The sequence below is a fragment of the Ictidomys tridecemlineatus genome, chromosome 8, assembly GCF_052094955.1.
Source record: "Ictidomys tridecemlineatus isolate mIctTri1 chromosome 8, mIctTri1.hap1, whole genome shotgun sequence".
Classification (NCBI taxonomy): Eukaryota; Metazoa; Chordata; class Mammalia; order Rodentia; family Sciuridae; genus Ictidomys; species Ictidomys tridecemlineatus.
In genome coordinates this window covers 82,003,275-82,028,073 of record NC_135484.1, presented here as the reverse complement: position 1 = coordinate 82,028,073, position 24,799 = coordinate 82,003,275, and the positions used below count along the sequence as shown (strand labels likewise).

Genomic DNA, 24,799 nt, shown 5'->3' with positions numbered 1-24,799 from the left:
TACATCAATGGAGTACAACTTCTCACTCTTCTGCTTGTCCACAAAGTAGTATCATGACATTCACGTAATCCTATATGCACATACAGTAATTATATCCAATTCATTCTATTACCCTTCTTACACCATATCCACTCCCTTCCCTTCCCTTCCCTCTGTGAAACCTCAAGTACATGTATTCTTCCCTAGCCCGTACCTCCTTATTGTAAGTTAGCATTCACATGTCAGAGAAAATCTTTAGCCTTTGGTTTTTTGGATTCACTTATTTAGCTTAGCATGATATTCTGTAGCTCCATCCATTTAACTGCAAATGACATCATTTCATTGCTCTAAGGCTGAGTAATATTCCATTGCATATATACACATTTTTTTTAATTAAGTTATTTATTCTAATTCATTATATATGATGGCAGAATGCGTTTCATTTCATAATGCACATATGAAACACAATTTTTCAAGTCACTGGTTGTACACAAAGTATTTTCACACCTTTCATAGCCTCAAATGTGTACTTAGGGTAATGATGTCTAACTCATACCACCATCATTCCTACCACATTTTCTTTATCCATTCATCTGTTGAAGGGCATCTAGGTTCCGAGTTTGGCTTTTGTGAATTGAGCTGCTATCAACATTGATGTGGCTGTGTCACTGTAGTATGCTAATTTTAAGTCCTTTGGGTAAAATCCAAGGAATGGGTTAGTTGGGTCAAATGGGGCTTCCGCTCCAAGTTTTCTGAGAAATCTCTATACTGCTTTCCATAATGGTTGCACAAATTCGCAGTCCCACTAGCAATACCTTTCCCCCCACATCCTTGTGAAGAAAGACCTCTACAATAAAAACTATGGAATGCTAAAGAAAAAAAACTGAAGAGGACCTTAGAAGATGAAAAGATCTCCCATGCTTTTGAATAGGCACAATTAATATTGTCACAATGGCCACACTACCAAAAGCATTACATAGATTTAATGCACTTTCTATTAAAATCTCACTGACATTTCTTATATAAATAGAAAAAAAATTGTGAAATTCATTTGGAAAAATTAGAGACCCAGAATAGACAAAGCAATCCTTGGCAAGTAAAGTGAAGTGGGAGGCACCACAATACTAGACCTTAAACTGTACTACAAGAGCCATAGTAACAAATACAGTTAACTTGTACTAGACAAAGGCACCAAAAACATTCATTGGAGAAAAGAAACCCTCTTCAACAAATGGTGCTGGGAAAACTGGAATTGCATATGTAAACCCCTATATCTCACTCTGCACAAAATTCAACTCAAAGTGGATCAAAGACTTAGGAACTAGAACAGAGACCCTATGTCTAATAGCAGAAAGAGTGGCCCTAAATCTTTACCAGGTAGGCTTAGGAATAGATTTCCTTAACAAGACTCTTAAAGTATAACATGTAAAATCAAGAATCAATAAATGGGATGGATTCAAACTAAAAAGATTCTTGTCAACAAAGGAAACGATCAATAAAGTGAAAAGAGAGCCTATAGAATGGGAGACTATCTTCACCACATGTACCTCAGATAGAGCATTAATCTCCAGGACATAAAGAGAACTCAAAAAACTTAACACCAAAAAACCCAAGTTATCCAAACAGTAAATGGGCAAAGGAACTGAACAGTTTACAGAAAAAGAAATACAATCAATCAGCAAACATATAAAAAGCTGTTCAACATCTCTAGCCATTAGAGAAATGCAAATCAAAACTAAGATTTCATCTCACTCCAGTCAGCATGCCAACTTTGAAGACTATAAGCAATAATAAATGTCTCATCTTAACAGAGTGAAACTCTGGATGTATTTGTTTTCATGTCTTGAAAGAAAAATTATAAATCATTATTAGATAATTTCTGAATTTGTTTTCTTCTGTTTTGACTGATCCTTAGTTGAATGTCATTGTTATGCAATTATCACATTTCAAACATCTTTTAAACATGAAGCTATTCCTATATTGATGAAATCAAATGCAATAAGAGGAATACATGTGGTCACAAAAATTCAGAACCAAAAATGAGATTAGTACAGGACAATTATTATTCTCAATAAAATGGTGTATCTCAAGAATAAATGCATAAATTCACATTCTGGAACTGCATGCATTAAACAAATACCTTTATGTTTAAAAATGTCTAACGTTTTGAGTAGGTACCAATGTTTGTGTACAGTATCCATGTTTCCTGAGTTTCACATGATCAGGAGTATCATCAATTCAAGCCCCACGGTGAATATAAATACCGGTAAACAAGCTACACAATCATCAACTTTCTTGACTTCCAGAAATTTAGCCCTTAACATTTAATATCCACATTCAATTTTTTTCAATGTATTTCTGCTAAAGGACACACTGAAAATGTTTATCAAATCATATAATGAATTATATAAGGCAGTGAAGTGGAACATACTTGTAATCCCAGCAACTGTGGAAGCTGAGGCGGGAGTATCACAAATCTGAGGCCAGCCTCAACAACTTAGTGAGACCCTATGCAACATAATGAGAAGCTGTGTCAAACTAAAAGAAGAAACAAATTCATAGAATATTATTTATAAAATATACCCCAAAATTATTAAAGATAATTTTCCCTTTTAAAAAAGTTATTCCTTTTTAAAACTTGGTCATGGTAAAAACCAGTGTTGGAAACTTTCCCCATCCAGGTTGATAAATGTCAGTACATTATGTTGTGCTTCACTTGATGTTCTGTTCTCGTGGGAAAACTGATCTATAGAAGAGAGGTTTTTATTATAAAACTTTAGATGCTGTTATCACAATAATGAAGCCATCAGGCATCTTTGTATGGGAGTTATGGCAGCCACCTTCACAGCTAGAAGTTATTGAGAAGTTTACTATCACTCAAATGTTGTTTGAAAAATAATTTTTAAATAAATGTAATATTTGAAAATATTTTGGTGTGCTGGGGATGTGGCTCAAGCGGTAGCACACTCGCCTGGAGTGGGCAGGGCGCTGGGTTCTGTCCTCAGCACCACATGAAAATAAAGATATTGTGCCTACCGAAAACTAAAAAATATTTTAAAAAATTCTCTCTCTTAAAACAATTAGGAAAGTAAATTCAATGAAATGCATTGGAACAGTCACTGTTCAATCCACAGAAGTAGTTTTGGTCAATCATCAAAGTCAAGAGAAGCAACAGGTTTCTCTAAGTATCCAATCATTGAAGTTTATGAATAAGTAAGTAGAAGCCACTTGGCACAGAGATCCACAGCCTCTTAGGAACCCCAAACACACTTCATCAGGAGAGACAAGGCTTGGTGGGCACAGCTGAAGGAAGCCATTCACCTTCAGTTTCCTCACTGTTCCCTTAGGGTGCATGACAGTTCCCTGTCTTTATGCCTTCCAGTCACATTGCCCCCTCAGGGTACATGGCTACCTCCTACTTCCTGCTAGAGACACTTCTCATCATTATGCCAGTTTGGGAATTATTAATTTACCTAATTATCTATTCCAAGGATGAGGCAAAGATGCTCCCTAGGCTTGTGCCATTGTTATGGATCCGGTGTCCTTCTGTCATTCTGTGAATTTGTCACAGGAGGATTCAATTCACCATCAAATCCTCAAGTGTTTCTGGAGCTTGAGGAAATGTCACAGACCACCTATTAATCATGTCCCTCCATAGATAAAGTTAAAGTGAGTAAAATAAGCATCTGAAGGCCTGGGAAATGTTGGCTACTTCTGATTCATCTCCATTTATTTGGACCTTCAGTTTCTTCTTATTTACAATGACTTATAGAAGATCCTTCCAAATTACAAGGCCTGATTCAGAAGGCTCTTCTTGAGCTAACTTACTTCTATATCAATGCTACCAAATGCTCTCTTGTCTCAAAATTTCAATTACTCATGTATGTTCCAATATTTCATGAGAAGACCCGATCTTGTGGTTCGTATTATTTCATGTTATTTTGTCTTTAACAGAAGTTACTCTTCTCTAAGTATAAAAGGATTCAAATTAGTTTTATGGAATAAAAGTATAAAAATGAGATGGAGGAAACACTAAGTAACCTAGAATCTCACACTCCAAAGAAAACCACTGTAGCATTTCCAGCTCTAGGAGTAGCAACATCAGTATGTGAGTGGGCATCTTTGTAACTGCATCAGGAGAGAAATCTAAAAGGAGGAATAAGCTAAGATTGAGAGTTACAGCAGGCCCTGCCCACCCCTCTCTAAGGGGAATGCTTCCAAGTCTCAATCTCAGGAGGTTGAGCATCCATGTTCTTTATCGAGTGGACACCTACCCACCACCATCTTGCAACAGAGTACCACAACTCTGGAGTCACCAAACTGTCTCTAACACACACACACACACACACACACACACACACACACACACGCGCGCGCGCGAATAACAGGACAAACCAAGATGCCTTCTCCATGCTCCCTTCTCATTCTGATGGCTCTATTTAGAGACTGACTGGAGATTACATATATTCTCATAGCTGAAAACAACCATGGAAAGTGAAACTTTCAAACATTCACTTTAATCATCATGTTTCCTCAAAAACTTCTTAAAGGCAAAATACCAATGACATGGGAGTCTGGGTTTTAGTAGAAAAGTGGATGGAAGATAGGAACAAGGGTATTCAGCTCCTAACTCAGGGAAGTAGAGAAGTGGAGATGCATTTTCCATCTTCACCACCATAACACCCCCAAACTGAAAAGAGATTGGAAAGGACAGTTTGAATGAAGAAAGGGAAATTTGCCCTCTGTAAATTGCCTACACCCCCAAGGCACAATAAGTCCTCTCAGCAAAAGCCAAATGTAAAACCTGATCTAGAATTACATACAAGAAATGGTTTTGAATTCACTGGGAAAAAATGTTGCATTTTCTCCCCCATAAAGAGTATGTTAAGGGTCTTCAAAACATATTGCAGATAAGACTCTCAATTCGTTTAATGATCCCTGAAGTTATCAGATAGGTTATCTGATAAGCAGAGATTTTTATTTATTAATATAGTTAACTAGATCAATTTTTTCTTTTGCATTTCATTCTCTGCCTCTTTGTGATGGCAACATTAACTCTGATTTGCCTAGTAAGATGCATTTAGACCACAGAGATATCTTGATTTCTGAAAGTAATATAGAACTTAGTTCTATTGGCTTTTTTCTCTCAATTCAAAATCATCTTATCGAAAGCTAAAATATTCTTGGTATTTGTTCACATTTTACTGTGTTTTGTACATTTAAGAAGTTTTCATTGTGCAATTCTATATGCTGCTTGGCATATTTGTCTAGAGAGCTAGAAAAAAAAAACTATACACTTTGAACACAATGTATGAGAACATAATGATAATTATAGGCCTGCAACGACTTTTAAATAAGCAATGTATAGTATTGGTAAGAGTATCTCTAATTGGTAAGAGTATCTGATAATGGCATTTGAGTAGTTCTTATTTGTTAATCAAAAGGAGGCATAGCTTTGGGTGGGGACAAGTCTTCTTTTGCCATTCCATTTACCCTTGAAGTAGTTAATGAAAATGTAGAAACTTAAGTTGCTATAATATGTGAGTACCTCAGAAAATATAGCAGTTAAGTTTTCAATAAAAACAGCCTCATTCCAATATTGGATGGCAAAGATAAGTTGTTTACTTCCTTGGAGAATAGAAGTGTGCTAATCAGAGCCTTGGAAGGGACTAGAAGAAGAAGTGTTGAGGAGAAGTACAGGGTGCAGTTGGATGAGAGGAGTAACTTCTAATGTTCTATAGCATAGTAAATATGTTTGACAGCAGTTAAATATTACCAAATAACTAATAGAGTATTTTGAATGTTCCAAGCACAGAGACAGATAAAGACCTAAGGATATATGCCAATTAAATTGATATGATCCTGACACATTGTTACACATTTTTATACAACATCTTGAAATATCACCTGAGTCTCACAAGTAGGTAATATTAGCTGTGTCAATTAAAAATCAAAATAATTTTAAGAAAGATTTATTATTTCTTCTGTTAATTACATGATTTGTGAGAATCCCTTTTTAATTTTTTTCCTAGTACTGTGGGTGAACCCAGGGGCATTAAGCCACTGAGCTATATTCACAGTTTTTTTTTTTTTAAGTTTTTATTTTGAGATAGGACCTCTCCTAAATTGCTAGGCTGGCCTTGAACTTGAGATCCTCTTGCTTCAACCAAAATTGCTGGGATTACAGGCATAGGCCACCACATCTGGCAAGAATCCTTATTCTTATTGTGAGGAGCTGGCTCTTCCTTTACCTGTATTTCCTATCTCTGTGTGGGGTAAACACTAGTCAGTACCTAGGAAGGTATTGTTCCTGGCAGTGAGGTAAGGACTCCAAAGAATGTGAGAAGGAAGAAAATGGAGAGGAGCAACTGGTTGTTTCCTTTCTCTCTAATCTTCAGGGGAGGAATAAAGCAGAGTGACCTTGGTTATAAAGTAGAAGAATGTACTCATAGAACTTCTGAAGAACTTCACCTCTGCAGTGAGCAAGCAGCCTATCCCAGATTTTCCTCTGCTTGTACATGCCGTGCAGCCCTCTATTGTATCCTGGCTTGCCACCACCAAGGAGCACGTGAGTCATAAAATATCCAAACCCTATCTGTTGAATCCTCAAAGTTCCTTCTTTGAGACTGAAAAACCCTTGCACCCCAGGGGCATGAACACTGTTTTTCTAATTGTGCCCTTTTTTTTTTTTTTTGAATTGTGGTTCTCTTATATAAGTATAGTTAATAAAGATTTGCATTGGAAAATTAACAAGGGAAATAATTTACAAGCATTTTTGGACATTACAATATCTTCAGAACTTCGTTCCAAACAAGTGTTATGTCAACTTATAATAAGGAGCTAAATTATTTGCATAAGTATAAACATAATTCTTTGTGCATATAATTAAGCACTTTGATATACCTAATTTAAACAAACAAACAAAAAATAAATAAAATCCCCAGGGAAATCTTTGCCAGTAGGAGAAAAACGTTACAACCTCTCAATCTAAAACACATGCCAAAACTGATATTTAGATTCCAATATCACATAGAAATCTAAAATCCTTTGACATTTTATATGACTTATATATGCATTTTAGGGGCTGGGGATGTGGCTCAAGCAGTAGCGCGCTCGCCTGGCATGCGTGGGGCCCAGGTTCGATCCTCAGCACCACATACCAGGCTTTGTAGCCACGGGTAGTCTGGTTATGAGAGCCTACCCTTGTAACAACAAAGAAGCAAATAAAATTTAGAGTAGTTATACATTGCAATTATGTATTTCCATTGTGTCTTTAGAATGAAGAAACTCTCAGGACTTGGGATGTAGCTGGCGGGTAAAATGCTTGCCTTCCCAGGAAAAGGGTCTGTGTTCAATTCTCAGTACTAAGAATAAAAATAAACTAGAATAAAGAAAGTTTCAAGCTTTGCTCATTTGTATTATTAATGAAATGTCCTCTGACAAAGTGATGCTCTTTTTTTTCAACCATAGAACTCCTTTAAGGTCTAAGAGGAGTACGACTCAGTTAAGTTGAGCAATAAGGACCAAAGTGTTAGCAGAGATTTTATTGTGATCCTTAACTCCAATTTATCATTTCCACTCTAGTATTCTTAATTTCAAATTATCTTTTCCACTCTACTTTTCAGGGAGTGAAAAGGAGTCTGTCGAGTACACATTATTTGAGATGATAGAAACTAACTTATAGAAGAATGAAAGAAAACAAATTCCACTTTAAGGATAGTTATATGCTCATATTTTCACAGGAGAAGAAATATGGAGGTAGCTTAATTGTAATGACTTAAATGGATTATTGGTTTAATTCTTTTTAATGCAGAAGCTTATAAGATAGACCCATGTCATCAGTACAAGGAAACAGGTTACAGGAAAAGCATATATTTTACAGTGAACATTTGTAGATTGTATATTGGAATAATTTGTATATTGCAAACAAGAGAGAGTTAAAAGGTAAAAAACTACTAAATACATGTTTGTTTTTATAACAACCACAGGACAGACTGCTGAGCAATCTGTCATAAAATTTACTTTTAGTTTCCAAACTTTTCCTGCAGCAAGAAGAGATGGCAGTGCTTGGTAGTGGGAAAACTAAAACTGAAAACATCTCAGAAACAAAACTTTTCTGTAGAAACTGCCTTTTTCCTGGGTAGAGTCATGCTAGAGGCATCCTGTCAGGGAGATAGACTCCAAGCCACCTAAGCATACTAGCATGAGCATATATAAATGAATCCTTGTATCACACAGATGAAAGCTGAGCAAGCCTACAGGTGATGAAGAAGGGTCTGCAATTATTCAGGCTCACCTCATCTCACTAGTCTAAGAGAAGAGCACTTATTTCTTTCTAAATGAAGTACAAATCTCATTGTAGTAGTTTTTTTTTTTTTTTTTTTTTTTTTTTTTTTTTTTTTTTTTGCTAACAGGGTCATGTGACTCAGTGTCCATGAGTTTCCAGAGGGCTGTATTGATACCCTTTTCCCTAGAATCCATAGAGTACAGCAAGGCCATTTTCCAAAAGGAACAGTACCACTAAATCTAGACTGGAGAAGAGATGATGGTCATATGCAGTTGAAGCAATGTCCTCCTCAAGTGACAACACCACAGGAGCACTGTTGGAAAGAAACAGAAATACAAAAGGTCTGATTTGCTTCTGCCATGTACTTGCATATTTTAGATATTTAAAAATTTTAGTGGATATTAAAAATGTACAGATAAACAGAATAATCTCCAAGTCAAGCTTATTTGAGGTTCTCTCTCTCTCTCCCTCTCTCCCTCCCCCCCCTCTCTCTCTCTCTCTCTCTCTCACACACACACACACACACACACACACACACACACTCTCTCTCTCTCTCTCTCTCTCTCTCTCTCTCTCTCTTTCAGAATGCTCAATGAAAGAAACCAGCCTTCCTCAGCCTTAGGTTTGACAGAGGTTTCAAAGGCACACACTGGACAATTACTGCTATGCATGAGCCTTGGGTACATTCATAATATATGGGAATTGTCCTAGAGATTCTGAGTATGATGGACAATATTGATAAGCTGGCCAAGTATGCATCAAATAGGCCATATTGGAAATGTAACCAAAAGGAATGGCGCCCTTAGGGAGCTTTGTATTCTATCTTCACTAAGCTTTACCCAGGCTCTAAGGTAAAAGATCTTAAAATATTTTGTAGCAATATTTTCCATTAATTTTTTTCCCAAATGAAGTCTTTACTCAGCTGTCCAACATATGCAAGAAATAAAAGTAAAACTACTTAAGTTGAGTGTGAGTTTGGGAAGGGAGCTTGCCAAGGCCCAGATTCTTCCTGCCATTATTCTTGTGTTCAGTCAGACTTGATCTAATTAATGAAGGAGGCCGGACTCATAGATGTTAAAAGTCTTGTTGCGCTGATTTCTATGCCAAATTTTAGTCTGACAGTATGATTTTCAGAGTAATTTTTAAATATGGGAAATTCAACCAAAATTCCCTCAAACAGTAATGATTTGCTATTAGAAAACAAGTAGAACAAATCTTAAAGAACAAAGAATAAAGTATAGAAAAGAAAATGTTTGCTTTTAACAATGGATATAGTACCATGGAAGAATTGGATAAGCAAAACTTAGACAATAAATCCAAACCTTTCAGTAGAACCCAGCTCTCCCATTGATATCAAAAGCATTCCAGGGATCATAGAGATTTTGAAATCACTGCAGAGGGAATACAAATACAGTTTGTAGACGTTAATTAGGGCATTAGAGGACAATATTGGTTTTGGAAAGTTTTTTTTTTTAAATAAGTGGATTGCAGAAAGATTTCAGATAGATTTCTGAGAGAAAACAAATGAGTTTTTGTATTTAAATTTAAATAGTTGAATCAAGTTTATCCTAATGTAATATGCCTTAGAATAACTGTGAAGGTCATCATATATACTGCCCAAAATACAAGAGGCCTTTTTTTTTCCTACAACTGAGGCAACTAGAGAATTAAAGCATATAGAAAAGAGGTTTTTTTTAGTCATGTGGAAATTCTTGAAAGTGATAGATGAAGACTGTTAGCTTGAAAAGGGTTAGACCAAGCTGATGTCATAGTGTTTACTTCCAAATGTTCAATGACAGTAAATGTATTTCTCTCCAGACCCTAAGAGCAGCTTAAAGATGTTATCTAATTAATCCATTCCTTTAAAAAATGATACTTACATTACTCCATGAGAGTGTCATCTTCTCTACTGCAATTATGCTGAGAGAATCAAGCAATCTATGACTCAGGACTTGTAATTCATCCACTTAGCAAACAGACAACAGGCAATGTCACTATCTGTAACAGGTGTTGAGGATAAGCAGCAAATATGATATAATCTCTGTGAGAAATGCACAGTTCAAGGTAAAATATATAGAGAGATCATGTCAGCATGATATAGGTGTTCTGAGAAGTAACTACAACATTATCTTTGTAAAGATAATTAAGAGGATGTTCAGGAAGGGTTTGTCATCTGTAGGGAACCTAGATATGCAAGTTGGCCAGGAGAGGAGAGTGATGAAAGAATGTTCCAGTGAGAGGGGACACAATACGCAAAAACCTAAGGGCCAAATACAAAAGTCATGTTAGAGGCTCAGGAATCATTCAGTGTCACTGAAGTAAGAGTTAAAGAAGGGGTGTTATGATACTATGCTGATGACATAAACAGAGTCTAGACAATGAAAGGCCACAAATAGCATGTCAGGGATTTGAGGCATTATATAATGTTTTCAAGGAAAAACTGATTTTTGCTGGATCTGAATATAAAACAGACTGTTCGGACTGGAGGTGGAGAAGGGTGTGAAGGTGAGCAAGACTGTATGCAAGGAGAACAAAGAAGAGGGAAAAATCCGTCAGTAAGAGAATTCAAAATTTCATTGGGACCAAAGAGAGGTAGCAGAAGTGAGGACAGAGAAAACTACCCGAATCCAACTGGTCTTTATGAGGCCCAGCAGATAAGACTTCACAGCAGGAAGGACAAAGACCAAAAGAAGGGAAGTAGGAAGCCTTCCTGGTTTTTGGTCTTGGCATTGGGTGTCCTTAAATGGGGAAGACAGGCTGGATTCTGTGTGATGAATTTAGTTTTTAACATGTGGAACTTGGGGTTTCTGTGATTCCCCAAGAGAAATTCTTGTGTTTTCTCTATTATTTTCTTTACTTTTTAGGTCCTAGGGATTAAACTCAGGAGCACTCTACCACTGAGCTACATCACCAACCTTTTTCATTTTCTGAGTCAGGGTCTCTTTAAATTGCTGAGGCTGGCTTCAAACTTCTGATGCTCCTGCTTCAGTCTCCCGAGTAGCTGTTAGGATAGTTGTGCACCACACACCTCTTGGAATTTTTGTTCTTATCATGATCCTACTTTGTTGAATGTAACTGCATTAGATGAAATAGGACAAATTGAAGGAAAGACTATATACTGAAGGCAAATATTGATGAGGAAAAGGAAGATAATTGGAAAACATACCACTGAGCAAGTGAAAGAAAATGAAATGCCAGGTACAGTGGCTCACACCTGTAATCCCAGCCACTTGGGAGACCAAGACAGAAGGATCACAAGTGGAAAGCTAACCTTCACATCTTAGTGAGACCCTGTCTGAAAAATAAAAATTAAAAAGGACTGAGAATGTAGTGCAGTGGTAAATCACACCTGGGATCAATCTCCAGTACCAAAAGGGAAAGAAAAGAGAGAAAAAAGACACTACTCAGTGAAATGGAATCACAAAATCATAGTATCATAAGTATTGTGAGTAGTTTTCCTCATTTACAAGATTAAAGAAGCAAGCAACACCTGAATTGCATGTTGTCTGAATAAATTCACGTAGGCAGAGCATGAACACCTGTGTGTACACAAAGAAGTCAGTGGAAACATGAGTTTAATAGAAAATAAGGTCAGACCACCTACCTGACATGGGTAGCCAATAAGATTGGCTGTCTTGACTTGATTGACCTGATTGGCCTCAGTGTCAGTGTTCATCTCTTAAGGACATAGGTACATCTCATATTGAATATTCTGAGGTTTCTTGACAGGAGATTTTTAGTGACGAAGTGTTCCTGTTCTGAAAGACTATCGTTATTATGCATGAAACTTTGTTGGTCTATTTTTTTTAACCATCATGACATAAGCAGAATGGAAATATTCTTAATTTAAGATTTAATGGATTTCCTTTTCCATGTAATATATACTAGATAATTGTCCAACCTTGACAATGTAACAAATAAAATACAAATAACAGAAGTTGAAAGAAATCAGAGGGGGCTGGGGTTGTGGCTCAAGTGGTAGCATGCTCACCTGACATGTGTGCGGCCTGGGTTGGATCCTCAGCACCACATTAAAAAAAAGAAACAAAGATGTTTTGTACACCGAAAACTAAAAAATAAATAATTCTCTCTCTCTCTCTCTCTCTCTCTCTCTCTCTCTCTCTCTCTCTCTTTAAAAAAAAAGAAAGAACTCTGAGGAAGAGTCAAAAGTACTAATATCTGTATGTTATAAAACAGAGAATAAAAAATGAGTGTTTATGATTGATGGAACAAAAAATACAATTATGAGTAGTATTTAATGTTCAAATATAAGAATTTAGGAACAAAATGATAGAAAGCTTGTATGCTATGTCACCTAACGATTAAAATATGGCTACCAATTCATCACAGTGCTTGGCTGTAGTCATGAATATGGTATAAATGTGTGTAAACAGAGATTGTGACAATCAGAAAGAACATACCATTAAAATGCCCTATTGTGTTCCTAACAAAGTCAAGGGAGACAGGTACACTTGTGAAAGGATCACTCAAAATACATTGAGTGAGAAACTTCGCTGAAGGTCACATGCACACCATGTGATATGGATTGGGGTTCTTGAAATGTTCTGTTATAGAGGCAATGGCTGTCTTGGGAATAGTAAATGAGAGCATATTAAGAGAGAAGGATTACCTCTGAACTGAAAGACATTTTTGCAGCAATAAACTTTTTGGAATTGTATGTCTTACAGTGGTCCTTCACTCTTTTTCAGGGTCTCATGAGTTTAGGGCATTCACAGTACAGGCCAGCTTCCACTCTCAGGCTTGGTGTTCTTTTCCTCAGATTTCACTGTCATGATGTAGGAGATGCAAGATGGAAACGACAATGCCTGTCTGAAGGAGGAAGTGATTAGGGTTCTTGAAATGTTCGGTGACAGAGGCAATGCTATCTTGGGAACAGTAAATGGAGAGCATGTTAAGAGAGATAGATTACCTTAGAAGTGATAGCCAATTACAGAGCACTAAGTGTTAGGAATTGGCAGGTCTCAAGCAGGTCTTTCTTTTCTTCTCTGACTTAGGTCTTTCATAGTAAAGGCCAGCATCCACTCCCAGGCATGGTGTTCTTTTCTTCAGATTTCAGTGTCATGATGTAGAAGATGGAAGAAGGAAAGAATAATGCCTGGGTGGAGCAGCACCTGCATTAGGGTTCTGAGAATTTCTGTGACAGTCAATGGTTGTCTTGGAAACTCTAAATGAAGAGCATGTTAGTAGAGATGTATGACCTCAGAAGTGACAGCCAATGAAGGTGCACTGAACTGTTAGGAATTGGCAGATCTCCAATGGGTCTTTCTTTCTTCTGGGGATTGCATGACTTCAGGGCATTCAGAGTACAGGCCAGCATGCACTCCCAGGTTTGGAGTATTTTCCCCCAAATTTCACTGTCATGCTCTAGAAGATGGAAGATGGAAATGACAATGACTGAAGCAGCAGCTGGGTTAGTGTTCTTGAAATCTTCTGTGACAGAGGCAATGGCTATCTTGGGAACTTGAAATGGAAAGCATGTTAGGAGAGACATATAAACTGTATAAACTGAAAGGCATTGATAGAGCACTGAACTGTTAGGTATGTTCAGGTCTCAAATGAGTCGTTCTTTCTTTTTCATGGTCCCATGACATTTGGGACTTTCATACTAATGTTCAGCTTTCACTCCCAGGCATGGCGTTCTATCTCCACATTTTCAGGTCATGATGTAGAAGATGGAAGGTGGAAAGGACAATGATTTCTGAAGTAGTAACTGGATTAGGGTTCTTCAATTGTTCTGTGACAGAGGCAATGGCTCTCTTGAGCACATTAAATGGAGAGTGTATCAGAAGAGATGGATTACCTCTGAACTGAAAGCCACTTATGGAGCACTGATCTGTTAGGAATTTTCATGTCTCAAGTGGATCTGTCTTTCTTTTTCAGTGTTCCATGATTTTAGCGCAATCATAGTTCGGGAAGCTTCCACTTCCAGTGGAGGTATTGTATTCTTCAGAGTTTACTGTCATAATGTAGAAGTTGGAAGAAGGAAATAACAATGCCTGTTTGAAGCAGCAACTGGATTAAGGTTCTTGAAATGTTCTGTGACAGAGACAATGGCCGTTTGGGGCACGTTAAATGGAGAGCATGTTAGAAGGATTACCTCTGAACTGAAAGCCATTTTGGCAGCAATGAACTGTTGGGAATTGTATGTCTTACAGGGGTCCTCCACTCTTTTTCAGGGTCTCATGAGTTTAGGGCATTCACAGTACAGGTCAGCTTCCACTCCCAGGCTTGGTGTTATTTTCCTCAGATTTCACTGTCATGATGTAGAAGATGGAAGATGGAAAGGACAATGCCTGTCTGAAGGAGCAAGTGGATTAGGGTTCTTGAAATGTTCTGTGACAGAGGCAATCCTATCTTGGGAATAGTAAATGGAGAGCACGTTAACACAGAGAGAAATTACCTCAGAAGTGATAGCCAATTACAGAGCACTGAAGTGTTAGGAATTGGCAGGTTTCAAGCAGGTCTTTCTTTTCTTCTCTGACTTAGGTCTTTCATAGTAAAGGCCAGCATCCACTCCCAGGCATGGTGTTCTCTTCCTCAGATTTCAGCGTCATGATGTAGAAGGTGGAAGAAGGAAAGGACAATGCCTATGTGGAGCACCAACTGCATTAGGCTTCTGAAAAGTTCTGTGACAGTCAATGGTTGTCTTGGAAACATTAAGTGAAGAGCATTTATTAGAGATATATGACCTCAGAAGTGGCAGCCAATGAAGGTGCACTGTACTGTTAGGAATTAGCAGGTCTCCAATGGGTCTTTCTTTCTTCTGCGGGTTCCATGACTTCAGGGCATTCAGAGTACAGGCCAGCATGCACTCCCAGGTTTGGAGTATTTTCCCCCAAATTTCACTGTCATGCTCTAGAAGATGCAAGATGGAAATGACAATGACTGTTTGAAGCAGCAGCTTGGTTAGTGTTCTTGAAATCTTCTGTGACAGAGGCAATGGTTATCTTGGGAACTTGAAATGGGAAGCATGTTAGGTGAGACATATAAAGTGTAAACTGAAAGGCATTGATGGAGCATTGAACTGTTAGGTACGTTCAGGTCTCAAATGAGTCATTCTTTCTTTTTCATGGTCCCATGACTTTTGGGTCTTTCATTCTAATGTTCAGCTTTCACTCCCAGGCATTGTGTTCTATTCCTCAGATTTTCAGGTCATGATGTAGAAGATGGAAGGTGGAAAGGACAATGACTTTTGAAGTAGTAACTGGATTAGAGTTCTTCAAATGTTCTGTGACAGAGGCAATGGCTCTCTTGAGCACATTAAATGAAGAGTATATCAGGAGAGATGGATCACCTCTCAATTGAAAGCCACATAGGGAGCACTGATCTGTTAGGAATTTTCATGTCTCAACTGGGTCTTTCTTTTTCAGTGTACCATGCATGTAGAGCCTTCATAGTATGGGAGGCTTCCACTCACAGGCATGGTGTTCTTTTCCTCAGATTTTACAGTCATGATGTATATGATGGAAGACGGAAACAACAATGCCTGTGTGAAGCAGCAACTGGATTAGGGTTCTTGAAATGTTTTGTGACAGAGGCAATGGCTGTCTTGGGCACATCCCATGGAGAGCATGTGAAAAGAGATGGATTACCCCTGAACTGAAAGCCATTGATGGAGCACTGTAGTGTTAGGAATTTGCAGGTCTCAAATGGGTCTATCTTTCTTTGTTTTTTGGTGTCCCATGAGTTTAGGGCATTCATAGTACAGGCCAGCTTCCACTCCCAGGCGTGGTGTTCTTTTTCTCCGATTTTACTGTCATGATGTAGAAGATGGAAGATGGAAACAACAATGCCTGTGTGAAGTACCATCTGCATTAGGGTCTTGAAATGTTCTGTGACAGAGGCAATGGCTGTCTGGGGCACATTAAAGGGAGATCAAGTTAGGAGAGATGGATTACCTCTGAAGTGAAAGCCATTGATGGAGCACTGAACTGTTAGAATATTACATGTCTTAAGCAGGTCTTTCTTTTGATTTCCGGGTCGCATAACTTTAGGGCATTCATAGTAAAGGAGGGCTTCAACTCCAAGGAGTGGTGATCTTTTCATCAGATTTTACAGTCATGATGTAGAAGATGGAAGGTGGAATCCACACAATGACTTCTGAAGCAGCAACTGGATTAGGGTTCTTGAAATGTTCTGTTTCAGAGGCAATGGCTCTCTTGAGCACATTAAATGGAGAGTGTATCCGGAGAGATGGATTACCTCTGAACTGAAAGCCACACATGGAGCACTGATCTCTTAGGAATTTGCATGTCTCAAGTGGATCTTTCTATCTTTTTCAGTGTTCCATGGTTTTAGGGAAGCTTCCACTTCCAGTGGAGGTATTCTATTTCTCAGAGTTTACTGTCATAATGTAGAAGTTGGAAGAAGGAATTAACAATGCCTGTCTGAAGCAGCAACTGGATTAGGGTTCTTGAAATGTTCTGTGACAGAGGCAATTGCTGTCTTGGGCACATTAAATGGAGAGAGCATGTTAGGAGAGAAGGATTACCTCTGAACTGAAAGCCATTTTGGCAGCAATGAACTGTTGGGAATTGTATGTCTCACGGTGGTCCTTCACTCTTTCTCAGGGCCCCATGAGTTTAGGGCATTCACAGTACAGGCCAGCTTCCACTCCCAGTCTTGGTGTTCTTTTCCTCAGATTTCACTGTCATGATGTAGAAGATGAAAGATGGAAAGGACAATGCCTGTCTAAAGGAACAAGTGGATTAGGGTTTTTGAATTGTTCTGTGACAGAGGCAATCCTATCTTGGGAATAGTAAATGGAGAGCATGTTAACACAGAGAGAAATTACCTCAGAAGTGATAGCCAATTACAGAGCACTGAAGTGTTAGGAATTGGCAGGTCTCAAGCAGGTCTTTCTTTTCTTCTCTGACTTTAGGTCTTTCATAGTAAAGGCCAGCATCCACTCCCAGGCATAGTGTTCTTTTCCTCAGATTTCAGTGTCATGATGTAGAAGATGGAAGAAGGAAGCGACAATGCCTGTGTGGAGCAGCAACTGCATTAGGGTTCTGAGAATTTCTGTGACAGTCAATGGTTGCCTTGGGAACATTAAATGAAGAGCATGTTAGTAGAGATGTATGACCTCAGAAGTGACAGCCAATGAAGGTGCAGTGTGAACTGTTAGATATTGGCAGGTCTCCAATGGGTCTTTCTTTCTTCTGGGGGTTCCATGACTTCAGGGCATTCAGCGTACAGGCCAGAATGCACTCCTAGGTTTGGAGTGTTTTCCCCCAAATTTACTGTCATGCTCTAGAAGATGGAAGATGGAAATGACAATGACTGTTTGAAGCAGCAGCTGGGTTAGTGTTCTTGAAATCTTCCGTGACAGAGGCAATGAGTATCTTGAAAACATGAAGTGGGGAGCATGTTAGAAGAGACATATAACCTCTAAACTGAAAGGCATTGATGGAGCACTGAACTGTTAGAAATGTTCACGTCTCAAATGGGTTACTCTTTCTTTTTCAGGATCCCATGACTATTAGGTTTTTCATAGTAAGGCCAGCTTCCACTCCGGGCCTGGAGTTTTTTACCTCAGAACTTCAGGTCATGATGTAGAAGATGGCAGATGGAAACAACAATGCCTGTCTGAAGCAGCAACTGGATTAGTGTTCTTGAAATGTTCTGTGACAGAGGCAATGGCTGTCTTGGGCACATTAAATGGAGCGCATGTTAGGAGAGATGGATTACCTGTGAACTGAAAGCCATTGATGGATCACTATAGGGTTAGGAATTTGCAGGTCTCCAATGGGTCTACCTTTCTTTCTTTTTCGGTGTCCCATGACTTTAGGGCATTCGTAGTACAGGCCAGTTTCCACTCCCATGCCTGGTAGTCTTTTTCTCAGATTTTACTGTCATGATGTAGAAGATGGAAGATGAAAACAACAATGGCTGTATGAAGCAGCAACTGGATTAGGCTTCTTGAAAGGTTCTGTGACAGAGGCAATGGCTCTCTTGGGCACATTCAATGGAGAGCATGTGATAGAGATGCATTACCTCTGAACTGAAACCCATTAATGGAGCACGGAACTGTTAAGTATTTGCAGGTCTCAAGTGCATCTTTCTATTTCAGGGTTGCATGAATTTAGGTCTTTCATAGTAGACGCAGTTTCCACTCCCAGTCGTGGTGTTCTTGTTTTTAATTTTTTTTCAGATTTCTCTGTCAGGATGTAGAAGATGGAAGATGGAAACAACAATGCTAGTATGAAGCAGCAACTGGATTTGGGTTCTTGAATGATCTGACAGATGCGATGGCTGTCTTGGAAACATTCAATGGAGAATCTGTTAGGAGAATCTGTGACAGAGGCAATGGCTGTCTTGGGATCATTCAATGAAGAGCATGTAGGGAGAGATGGAGTACCTCTGAAATGAAAGCCATTGATGGAGCACTATACTGTTAGGAATTGGCATGTCTCAAATGCCGCTTTCTCTCTTTTTTTTCTTTTTCTTTTTTGGGGTCCCATGACTTTAGGGCATTCATAGTAAAGACCCGCTTCCACTCCCAGGCGTGGTGTTCGTCACCTCAGATTTTCAGGTCATGATGTAGAAGATGGAAGATGGAAATGACAATGCCTCTCTGAAGCATGGGATTAGTGTTTTTGAAATGTTCTGTGACAAAGTCAAAGGCTGTCTTGGGAACTCTCAGTGGGAAAGCACCCCTTGAGACGTCCCAGTTGCTATGGGAACCATCTGTTCAAACAGAGGTTTGTGACACTCATGGAGTTCTTCACTTCTGGACCATGAGGTTTGGATGCCAGGTGTGGGAGTTAGAAGTTTATCAAAGCAAGCTGGTCATCATAATCGGGTTGCCCCTATTTATGACCCTGGTTTGGCTTGCTTTGCACAAACTTTCTCCCAAAACCCCTTTCATTGATCACACTGAGATGGCTTGTGGTCATTGCACTCCACAGTGTAATAGCCTGTTTGGGTCCCATCTGCTGCCACCTGCAGGGTGGTTGATTGAGGAAACCAGATGAGGGGCCATGGGGGATGAGAAAAGACAGAAATCCAAGGGGTGAAAAAGCTGGAACTTGGTGTCCATTACACTCTGGTAGAGTGCAACGGTCAGGAGCCAGCTCAACACGTTTGTTACACAAGTTTTATCCTTAAAAGGTTTGTTTGTGCGTGTGAGAAAATTTGGACAAAGCCATCAAAACCAATGTCATATGTATGACCAGTCCAATTATGAGTAGTAGCCTGTGCCCATAACGTTCCACCGCTGAGCCCTGCCACCTGAACCACAAGTTCAAGAACTGAATACCTCCCTATGTGGAACAGGTCTTAACCCAAGTAACTGGGTAGTCTTGACCAGCGCCTTGCATCAAGAATTCCCAGGAGGGGCATCACCTCCTTGGACAATGAAAGAAAACCCTAATTTAGTCACTGCTCCCCAAAATTGCCAAAATGTTGTTCTATATGTCCATCAGTGTTGAGGAAAAGATTTCAAGTTGCTGCTTCATTTTGGTTCTAATGACTGGGTTCCAGTTGGAGCTCACTGGCAATTTTGGAAGCCATGTTTTTGTATGCCTCTGATTTCCCTGAAATTGGCTTGAAGCGGACCCCATTGAGAGATATTCTGGGAAGCTTACATACCTCTATCTCCCACTGCACCACTCTCTCGGTGTACCCATCTCCATGCATGCAGAAGAGCAGAAAGGGCGTCTTGTGCATGTAGTGGCAGTTGTTGGCATCTAGCACCTTGCGGATTTCCCTCATGATGTCACTGGGATCCATGGCACTAGTGATGTTCATTCTCCAGGTGAAGTGCAGGGAGCGAGGTTTTGCTTGTTGGTTCTCCTTTCTCTGCTCAGCAGAGACATGATGACTTGAGCCCTTATATCTCAGGGTCTTCTCAGACTCAGCTGGAGGCCTTCTTGTGAGTTTTGATGTTAACTCAGTGAAAGCTCCAGTGGTGCCTCGTTGAGTCTGGGGCAATTCTTCAGCTGGATGGAAGCAGCTGGGTGAGGCAAGAGGACCTTCGTGTGTTGCAGTTTGGCGTTCCCGGGGCTGGCGGTGGAACATTCGACGAAGGGCACTGGCTCTGGGGAAGCAGAGGCAGCCCCGGGTGGAGGTACTTGGGACACTGTGGGTTGAGGTCGCTGGAGGGCTCGGAGGAGGGAAGGTGCTGTTGTTCTGACCATTCCGGCTCACTGAACGTGTGTCTGCTTTGCTGGTTTTGCGGCAAATGTACTTACTCCACAGTGTCCTCCCTCCAGATGGTGTGCTGCTCTGGTAGGCAGCAGGCATTTTCTTGAATTCGGGAGTCTCCAGCTCCTTGGGACTGATGGTGATCCCAGGTACGGGCCTGGCTGGAGAAATTCCCTTTCCTCCCACAGCACTGCCGCCGGATTTCTGGGAGGCCATTGGATGTTCTCTGAGGTGACTGTGGGCAGTGCTGGTCGGATATGGCCCAGTTCCAGCATGGTCCAGGGACTGTGTCTGCTTGTGAGTGGAAACGCTTCGCTGCACTTTGCGTTGAGGAGGCCAGCTGGTGCTCTTTCTCAGGACCCTGCTTGGCTGCACCTTAGCCAACGAGATGTTTCTGTGGGAGACGGCCACCTCTGGACCAACAAAGGGTTGGAGGACATCAAGGCCTCTGTTGATCCACCTGTCTCCCATAATTTCGGCTAGGGTGCTTCGCTTAGTTGGATTGAGCACCAGGAAGCGTTTCAGCAGATTTTCACATTCGGTTGACATGTACAGAGGGATTCGGTATCTACCTTGTAGCACTCTGTCTCTGATTTCTCTCACATTGTGCCCAACAAAAGGAAGCGACCCGGTGACTAGGGTGTAGAGAACCACGCCAAGACTCCACACATCCACTTCTGGACCAGCATACTCTATTTGCTGGAAGAGCTCTGGAGCTGCATAGGGCGGACTGCCGCAAAACGTGTCGAGTTTACACCCAAGTGTAAACTCGTTGCTGAGTCCAAAATCGGCTAGCTTGATGTTCATGTGTTCGTCAAATAACAGATTCTCCGCCTTCAGGTCTCGGTGGGCGACCTGCTTTTGGTGACAATATTGCACTGCAGACACGATCTGCCGGAATATAGATCTTGCCTCCTCTTCCTGCAGCCTTCCTTTGTTGGCCAGATAGTCCAAAACTCCTCCTCCACTGGCGTACTCCAGGACCAAACAGAGTGCTTTTTCGCAGTCCAGAGCTTCATAGAGTTTCAGGATGTGTGGGTGGTCTAACATCTTGAGGATTCTCACCTCTCTGTACATCTTTTGGAGGACATGTGGCTTCAGATGTCTCTTATCGATGATCTTGATTGCCACTTCTTTATCTGTGACGACGTGACGGGCCAGCATGACTTTGGCGAAGGTCCCCTTGCCGAGGGTTTTCAGGACTCTATAATCTCCAATGCGAGGCTGTTCGCCTGCAGAGGAAGCTGTGGATTTTCGGCGCTGTGCTCCAGAGTGCCCGGTCTGGGAGGTGACTTCTGCCCGTCTAGCTCCATGCGAGGGGTGCATGGTTTGACCCAAGTTGATGATCGGTGGGTCTCGGTGTCACTGGAAAATTTAGGATAGGTGAGGACTAGGCAAGGACAGGGGGTGGGGGAAAACAAGGAGAGAGTTGGAGATGGGTTGAGGGAAAAAACAGCCACAACTGCCTTTTACCAACAAATAACGTGCCCAGTTCAAAAACTCGCTCTGGGAACATCAAAGGCCAAAAGGCAAATGAGGAGTGGTTCTAGGTCCACTCATTTCTAGGATTCTCATTCTATTATCTCCTAGGCAGCCAATGCAGTCATAAAGGTACTGACTGCGTAAAGAGGGGTCATATGCACCCTAAGTGGACCAAGGACCCAGGCGCTTAGTCTGTCTAAGGAACTTGACAGTTTGGGGGTCAAGACCTGATGAAAAAGAGAACTAATTTTTTTCCACAAATATTCAGCTGGACATAAACACACTTGACAATTCAATTTGGATGGTGAAGTTGATTGGTGGAAGCACTGGGGTTGTAAGAGTGGTCCACTTTACCTTTGGAATACAACCCTGGCTGCTTATTTTAAAAGGGAAATGTTTTTCTTTTCCCCTTCTCCCTTTCTCCCTCCCTAACCTGGGGGCAGGGAACAAGATTGCCTTGAGTTATCTGTTCTCCACAGACAGGGGAAGTCACCAGAAGAACTAGGAAGTGATGATCTCCCAGATAAACTAGTTAATCCTAACACACCATCAGGATGCTCCTGGGAACCCCTGGTCAGGGCACACCTGGAGTGGAGCCTTTGAATAGTCTCCTTAAAAACCCTCTCTTTTCTCTGATGGGCAGAATCAAATCTTCTGGCACAGGAGTCCCCTGTGTTTCCCCTTTGCTGGCAAAGCAATAAACCTCCTTTTACCTTGATCTCAAAACCTTCTCCTCATAATAATGAGGAGCAATAGCATGGCCATCAGCGACAAGGCCCAAGGTGTTTGGTAACAGGTCAGGGACTCAGGCTCTAGTGTATTGCTCATCTGCTTTTTTTTTCCTAGTGTCTTTCAAAAGTCTTCAAACCTCCTTTATTCAATCATTGTAGGGGCCGCAATATGCAAATACTTGCTTCACCTCTCTTCTTTGTAAAAGTTGTCTTGCATTTCTGCCAAATACCTGTATCTTTAAAGGAGATTATTAATTTACTTCAGGTATTGAACATGTTGGCTTTTTAATATCAGTAAAGAAACAAAATGTGTCACACATGTGGCCAGTTAAGACTTCGGAGTCATTCTCAAAATCAACCCGGGTGCAGTTTCAAGTGCAGCCGCACTCCATCTGCTGAAATTTTATATCTTACCCTATGGCATGAATTTTGGAAATTAGGTCATTTTGTGAACAAATACAAAACATTCAAAAATGTGCCTGGCATTTGGATTGTACTCATCAAATACTTGTGGAATAAATGGTTTACCATTGCTTTGTGTTCTTAATTACAGAAAAATGTGTGTGTTTATATGGGCACATGCATATTGCTGCAGCATTTCCTTGTTAATAGCAGTCTTCTTGTCCATATTGAATGCTTTCACACATCATATTCTAGTAGTGCTACACACAACTGGTGTCAATTGAACTGTGTCCACCTTGTGTTTTGTATAGAGTTCTTGCTGCTTTGCCCCTTTTAACTCATTTTTCAAACAGATATGTTTTTTTCTCTTCTTTTCTCATTGCTCCTCCCTAATTTCAGGGGGAATAGGATTAGCTTTTTCCCCATTTCAGGCAGATTTATCTCTCCTTGAGTTCACACCCACCAAAGGAAGGAAGTAATCCACACATTGGGGATGGTACCAGAAGATCTCAGAAACCACTCTCTCCCAAATGAACAAGTGAATTACAGCTCCAGACAGGGATCATTTGCAATATAGCCTTTGAATTTCCTGTTTAGAAGCCCCCTCTTTCTGATTTTGCACAGTATCACAGCATTTAGGACTGGAATGTCCTGTGTTTCTCCTTTGCTGGCAAAGCAATAAATCTTGCCTTTCCTTTTTCTCCAAATGTTGTCCTCATTATTGGATTGGCATTGGGGACCTAGGACTGAGCTTTCCACAATATCAAGATGATATAAAGAATCAAATTCATTCCTATTTACAATCATCTGATCGGTATCATATGAAACCACCAGATTTGTAGCATAACTTTTATATGATTTCCCCCATTTAAATGACTGATACTGTGAATAATTTTACCTTTTCTCAATAATTCATCTTCATCTTAACAATATCAATAAGTGGTAATTGTTTAATGTCATTATAAGATTTTTCATCTTAAGGACCTTCCATCAGGGGCTTTCATTTGATCTGATAGATTGTTTTCTTTTTATTTCTTGTTTTATTGATATGAAACAGCCACTGACAAACTTAAATTATTTTGTCTGAGTTTTATGGTGTGACCAGATAATATTCAAACTGAAACATTTTGAGCATGGGACAAAAAGGGCACAAGAAATGTTCAATAATAAAATTATGCATTTGTATAATATTTTATATGGGATGATAATTAGCTTTATTTTCTCAGTATATCTATACAAATGATACTGTTAAAAACTTATGATGCTACTAAAACAATAGTTCCTTTTAAAATAATGGTTTTATTTAGTATAATGTTTCTAGTCAAAAACTCATTTAAAAAAACATTTTGTAACTATGAAAATACCACAAGTCTGTATGTACCAATGTCTCCTTATATTAGTCATAAACTATTTGAAGCATATGATAGTCCTTTGCATATACCCATGTTCTTTAATCATATTCTTAACCTCATGTGTTCCCTAATATCATGTCACAAGTATGTTTCTGAACAATATATTTTCAAACCATGATCTCACTTAAAAATTTCTATACATTTTCTAAAATCTTGATCGTAGTTTACCATTCCTTTGTATTCTTAATTACCAGGAGAGAGAGAGAGAGAGAGAGAGAGAGAGAGAGAGAGAGAGAGAGAGAGAGAGAGAGAGAGAGAATGTGTGTGTGTGTGTGTGTGTGTGTGTGTGTGTGTGTGTGTGTGTGTATGGGCACATGCACATTGGTGCAGCATTTCCT

General features: G+C 39.9%; 1 pseudogene; it reads right to left on the bottom strand.

The window, feature by feature from the left end:
* Positions 1 to 19,607: 19,607 nt before the first annotated feature.
* On the bottom strand, positions 19,608 to 21,679 carry LOC144365878 (MAP/microtubule affinity-regulating kinase 3 pseudogene; annotated as a pseudogene).
* Positions 21,680 to 24,799: the final 3,120 nt, after the last annotated feature.